Below are 6851 nucleotides of genomic sequence, written 5' to 3' on the forward strand. Positions count from 1 at the left end.
CAGCCATAAATAAATTAAATAAATAAATAAATAAAGTCCATAACCTCAGTTACATCTGCAAACTCTCTTTTATCATGTAAAGTAACGTTCACATGTTCCAGGGAACAGGGCATTTGGCAGAGGTGGATGTTCTGCTTATTACAGATAATTTCTATGGATCTGACTTCAAGTTTGCTGAATTTCCTCTGCCATTCTGCTACTAAGGCCATCTGATATATTTTCAGATTTTGATTAATGTATTTTCTTAGTTTAAAATTTTTTATTTGGTTATTTTCTATATCTTCTATTTCTCTGTTGAGACTTTCTATATTTTCATTTCTAAGGTCTTTTTCTGATAAGTCCAACATTTGGGTCATCTCAGTGTTTAGACTTTCTTGGTTCTTTGTATGCAGAGTAATTTTGGATTGTATCCTGGTCATTTTGAATATTATATTGTAAGACTCTAGGTCTTGGTTAAATCCTATGGAAAATGTTGAGTCTTTGTTTTAGGAGGCATTTGATCCATTTAGCATCAGTTCTGGTCTGCCTCCTGTGGTCTGTTAAAAACAAGACAACAGGCCCCAAATGGAGTCACTTATGCTAAGCCCCACATCACCAAACTGAGACTTAACTACAGTTTCAGCTATCCCAGAAATGGAATATTAAACCAGTCAAACAGGAATCACCTGATCAGCACTAGTTAGGTAATCTGCCTGATAGACCCCTGCCATCCCCTAAAGGAAAGTAACCTTGCAATAACCAATGCGATTTTCTGCCTAGAATAACTTCCTCGTTTCTGCTCCCTTTTGCCTATAAAAGTCTTTCATTTTGTACGGCTCCTCAGAGCTCTTTCTGTTTGCTAGATTGGATACTGCCCAATTCATGAATCATTGAATAAAGCCAATAAGATTTTTAAAATTTACGCAGTTGAATTTTGTTTTTTTAACAGGGCCATAGTTCAATTATCAGTTTTCAAAACTTTTGCAACGTAAGTCAGATCTGCCCTAAGCTTGTGCCACCCAGGGCCCAGTCTGAAATCTGGGTGGTCTGCATAGTAGTTTCATTCTCAAAGTCATTGGAATACTGTTTAGGGTCAGATCCATATATGTGAGCCTATGGGATCCATTTCTCAAGCTTCCTCCTCTCCACAGTTTCTCCCACACTCCCCAGGTTTCAAGACCACCCTTTCCCTGGTCCTCCAGCTAGAAATCAGGGCTTTTAGTCTCCCTGCTCTCCTGCATACATTCTGTGACCGGTTCTGCTCTGGGACAGGTGACAGGACGAACAGAGAGAAAAAAGCAAGGGGATTCCTCCCCAGCACACACACCTTTCAAGCCACAGTTCTTTTGGTCAGACAAAAGGATTCCCCTCCGAGTTTTAGGTGCTTTCCCGGCTTCCACTGTTACTGCTACTTCTGCTGCCCAGTTTCAACTTCAATATGAGGCTTGCCCGGGGACAGGACTATATGAGAAAAGAACAACAAAAAAAGAGATTTCCCTCACTCTTTATGTCCTGAAGAGGCCTTCCTTCCTACTCCTCAGACCAGAAAGACAGGGCTGCTCTTGGAATTCTTTCTTTCCATGTCTACTGCACAGTTCCAGGATTCACGCTGCCTCTGAGACCAGGCCAGCAGATACAGGAGCAAAAAGCAAAACAGGAGACCGCCACCAGATTGTTTATACTCCAAGTTCTGGTTCCCTTTCCCAGTCCACCTGCTACCATTTCTTTTTCAGAGTCCTCAGAGAGCTGCTTCCTGCATTCTGTCCAGGGTTTTTATTTGCATTCAGTGGAAGGACAGACTATGTTTACTCCATCTTAGTCAGAACTGGAACCCTAAGAAATGTATTTTTAAAACTACATACTCATTTGTGGAAAAAGGAAAATAAATACGGTCCATCTACAATACTATCCTCAAGCAGTAACCAAGTCAACACTTAGGTATTGTGATATATTTCCTTCTTTCTATGCATTTTTTTTTGTTCATAGTTGAGAAAATATAATTTTGGATCCTCTTTTTTAAATTATTCTTTCAATATTCAGATTTGGATATGGCAGGACCAGCATTTCACATCCCAAGTGGAAGAAGTTGAGGTTGAAAGCTCTTGAGAGGGTCCAAGTCCTTTTTTGCAAACAGTCTACTCTGTTCCTCTGGATTCAGAGTAGAGAGGCTGGATCTTAGTTCCCCGACCAGGGATCAAACCTGTGCCCCCCTGCAGTGGGAGTGCGGAGTCCTGACCATTGGAATTCCTGTCATGTTGGAGTTTTAACACAATCCTGTAAGAGGGGAGAATGAAATGTCCCTCACAGCCCAACAGCCTGGCTTGGAGCAGAGATTCCAAGCCTCTGATTTCATGAACTTTTAACTTTCCTACTCCAAACGTACAGAATCACTTTCTTTCTTTATGATGAATTAAAGTCAATTAAATTTGGTGTGAGACGTTTCTGTGAAGTTCATAATACCCTGCCAGATAAACGGTGGCCCTGAGGATTTTCCTGAACAGCCTCTGTTGAGGTGGTGATCTCATTACAAATCTAGGGACAGGTAGCTCTTGACCCTGAAGCACACAGCCCTGCTTACCTACCTGGGATGCTAAGTCCAGATGCACTAAGAATCCATCAACCACCTCTGGACTGAGGACTTACGTCACACAGGAAGGAGCTTGGGATGAGAGTCGAGAGGTGAGGATTCTCATTCTGCTTTGTGACTTCAGGCAGACCCTGGAATTTTTCTGGAATTCTGCCTGTAAAATGGGAGTCACCATGCCATCTGGGGTGGCCATAAGAACGTGTCCCACAGGGTTCTGATTACAGGATGCAATACTGAACAAGGGCCCCGCCGTGACACTCTGAAATCCATCGCCATGTTTATGCTGAGACTAGACTTCCCTCAGGCTCCCTCTAGCCAATTCCCCAGTATAGCAGAGATACTAAGGCAGGCCCGGTCCTGGGAGACATGGATTCTTCTGATTGGCTTCCTTGCTGTCAGCTGTGTGGTCAAGAACGCTTCCCGCCAAACTTCCTTCCCTCTCTCCTCCACTTGCATCACAGTCTGATGGGCTCTCCTAGCCTTCCCAGCCCACTTCCCATTTTCTCTCACAAATGTTTGCCCTCATAAAACCCTTGCACTTTTAATCCCATCTTGGTGCTTACTTCTCAGAGGACCTGGACTAATACACCATCCTACTCCCCCTCTCACAGGTGCCAAGAGACACTCAAAAGCAGAAAGATTTAAATACACATAAAAGCCTCTTACCACAGATCTTTCTAGACTTCCCTTGGCAAAATATCTGTAATGCCTTTCCCCTGAAGAAAAAAATGTTTTGCTGACTGAGCTGGGGAATATCCAGCAGACACCCCCTGTGAACCTCGGCCGGACCCCACACACCCCTATAACCTCACACCCTGGCTCTGTTCTTCACAACAGAGTGGGGAGCAAGGAACGGCAGAATCCCAAGAATTAGGAGATGAAGACCTCGCCCTGCTGCTCCCTCTTTGTGCAAGATCGCTGTTATGGTCCGAAAGCTGGTGTCTCCCTAAAATTCACATGTTGAGACCTAATGCCCAAGGTGATAGTATTGGGAGGTGGGGCCTTTGGGAGGTAATTAGGTGATGAGGTCATGAGAGTGGAGCCCTCAAGAATGGGATTAGTGCCCTTATAAATGAAGCCCTTATAAATGAAGCCTGTGACCCAGAAGAGGGCCCTCACCCGACCATGCTGGCACCCTGATCTCAGACTTCCAGCCTCCAGAACTGTGAGCAATAAATTTCCGTTGTTTATAAGCCACCCAGTCTGTGGCATTTTGTTGTAGCAGCCCAGTAGACCAAGGCCATCTCTTTGGGCTTCAGTTTTCTATGTGTATAAGGGTTGAACAAGATCTGTGGTTTTCACCTGGGAAACTTGGCAGAGGTGTGCGGGTTTCCTTGTTCATCTAGGGCAACTCTGCTTTGGCTTATTTGATATCGGGCTCCAGCATAAGAAGCATGGACAAGGGTTCTTCCACCAAAGAAAGTTTAAACATATAAAGAGAAGTGCCCAGCCCAGGCAGCAGGTACTGCTGAGCCAGAATCTACCCACTGGGATGCTGGCAGTATTCGGAGAAGGAGGGAGGGGGCACATGAGGGTTGTGGCAGTCAGGAGGGGGCAGAAGGAGGCCTAGGTACTGGAAGGCTCCATCAGGCACAGGGAGCAGGGGTGGCCTCATATAGCTGGAGAGGTCACGGGGAGTGGGCTTGGAAACATCAGAGAACCAGAGCTTTACCTACCAGACCCAGGAGCCCAGGCCTTCTCCTTGTCTGCAGTGGGGAGCAGAGGAAGAAGCCTCCAGCCGTCACAGAGACAAGCATTTGCCAAGCACCTGCTGTGGGCCACCATTGTATAGTACTGTGTCAGAAAGGATTCAGAAGTGTAGCTGATGAGATCCCACCTGGAGCAGGAAGCTCCCAGACTCATTCCGCATGGCCCCAGGCTGTGTCCTCACTCACTCACTCAACAAGCTGATGTGGTAGCCAGCCTCAGAGGTGACCTCAATGATCTCAACTGACCTCAATGATCCCCTCCTCCTGGTGCATGCCCTTATGTAGTCAAGGTGGGAGGGCCCATATTGAATAGGGTTGACTTGTAGCCAATAAGACATCAGAGAAATGACAATAATTTGAATTAATAAATGAAGATATTAGAGAAATGAGTGTGACTTTTGAAATTGGATCAAAAAGGACATTGTGGCTTCTTGCTCTCTTGAATCACTCACTCTGGTGGAAACCAACTACTGTGTCATGAGTACACTCAAGGAGCCCTGTGGAAGGGCCCACATGGCAAGGAACTGAGGTCTCCTGCCGACAGCCATGTGAATGATTCATCTTAGAAGTGGACCTGCCAGCCACAGTCAAGCCTTTATATGACTGCAGCCCTGGCTGACATTTGACTGCAACCTCATGAGAGACCCTGAGTCAGAACTATTCCACTCAACCACTCCCAAATGCCTGATCCACAGAAGCTGAGATAATTTATATTCATTGCTCTCAGCCATAATGTTTGGGGATAACTTGTTACCCCAAATCAGTACAAGTGATGCTACTCTGCACCACGCCCAAGACACGGGCCCCACTGTCATCTGCTCAATGGACCACAACAATAGTTCTTCCCTTGTCTCCCTGCCTCTTGTCCCAAGCCCCTTCAATTTCTCCTCCACGTAGGATCCAGACTAAACTGAAGGGCCGTTATCAAAAAACGTTTGTTGTTCCATCACGGTCCTTGTCTGCTCAAAACCTTCCATGGCTCTCCACTGTATTTTGCGTTATTTCTCAGAAGTATTTACAACTGAGCAGGAACGGTGTGATGGTGGAGTCCCTGGCATCCCTGAGCTGATTTGGGAGCAAGAGTCCTTGTTTACCCTAGCCCCCTGGAATGACAATTCAAGGCTCCCCTGGGGAGGGTGGGAGGGGCCCCCTGGCAGCTGGGGCTGAGACAAGGCAGAAGCTTTGTTCTGAATCCACAATGGCAGGATGCCCAGCACAGACCCAGCTTCCTCCAAGGCAGGGTGAGGGGGTGGGAGCTGGGGCAAGAGCATGCCCTGGGGCCCTCGATGTGCAGGGGAAGCCTGGGGGTGGGGGCAGCAGGGGAAGTCTTGGGAGAGGAACTGGGAGGCGTTTGTAGTGAGCCAGTCCGCTAACATGTCTCGAGGACCTGTTAGGTTCGTGAAATAAAATTCATGTCTAATGGCAAGACAGGATAAACCTAAACATATAAAATTCTTCTCTGCCTTTTGGCCTCCTCTCTCCCCACACTGTGCATTGTGTATCTGCATTTATGCATCGACCAAACCTCCCCCATCGGCAGGAATACCCGCTCAACCATAAAGAGCAACATTCTTCCAGCATCCAGGCAACTCCTTAAAAGATAACACCCCTTCCTGATCTTGTAAGGGGTCACATGACCCACCACGATGATGCTTAGATCTGGATTATGTAAACTGTCAATAATATGTCATTTGATGTACAGCCCTCTGTCTTAAAAAAAACTTACATAACTGTGCCTGGACTGCTAACGGGCGGAACAGTCCTCAGAGCTTTCTGAGATGCTCATCCTGGGTTATCATCCTCAAATTGGCTCGAATAAAATTTCCGTTTCTTTCTTAGATCGACTGGTTAATTTTTCATCCACAAGTTTCAGGCACTGTCGCTAAGCACTGGGCATGTACGTTAGCCCCTGCTGCCTCCCAGAGCCAGACGGGGTGAGGCTCTGCCGCTGCCCCCACTTAACACACAGAGCCACAGGAGGGGAAGACTCCCGCCCAAAGTCACACAGCTCAGACACACCAGGGCTGGGGTTTGAACCCGGGTCCAAACACTGCTCTTGACTGGTATTCTCTCCTGCCTACTCCATCCACGCCAGGCTCTGTGCTGGTGCTGGGGAGACAGCGGTGAGCAGGCAGTTCTGAGAGTGGGATGTGCTCAGGGCCCTGCCTGGAGAGGTGCAGGGAGCTGGGGTGAGCTTTGTGGCTTTCAACCCAGCCTGGCATGGGGCAGGGCAGGGGTGAGGGTAGGGAAGAGACCCCCCCACGCCCCCGAAGGAAGGTGACATCTGTTATCCAGAGATGGCTTCCCAGCAGGGACTGGGTACAAGGAGGGAGGCTGGGGAGGTGAAGTGTCTCGCCCGAGGAAACAGAACAAGTGAGAAGCAGAGTCCAGAGGGCTGTCAATGGGAATCACCTGATAAGCCCTTCCCTGTGAGTATCCCTGTGAAGCCGGCAGAGACCAGACAGGTCAGACAGGCGAGAAAGGGGGCCAGGACACAAACCCAGGCTTTCTGACTGCCAGGCCAGTGCTCACTGTGCCCACTGCTGGCAGGGGTGGTAGGGAGGGCTTTAACTCTG

Source organism: Eschrichtius robustus, chromosome 14 (genome assembly GCF_028021215.1).
Source record: "Eschrichtius robustus isolate mEscRob2 chromosome 14, mEscRob2.pri, whole genome shotgun sequence".
NCBI lineage: Eukaryota > Metazoa > Chordata > Mammalia > Artiodactyla > Eschrichtiidae > Eschrichtius > Eschrichtius robustus.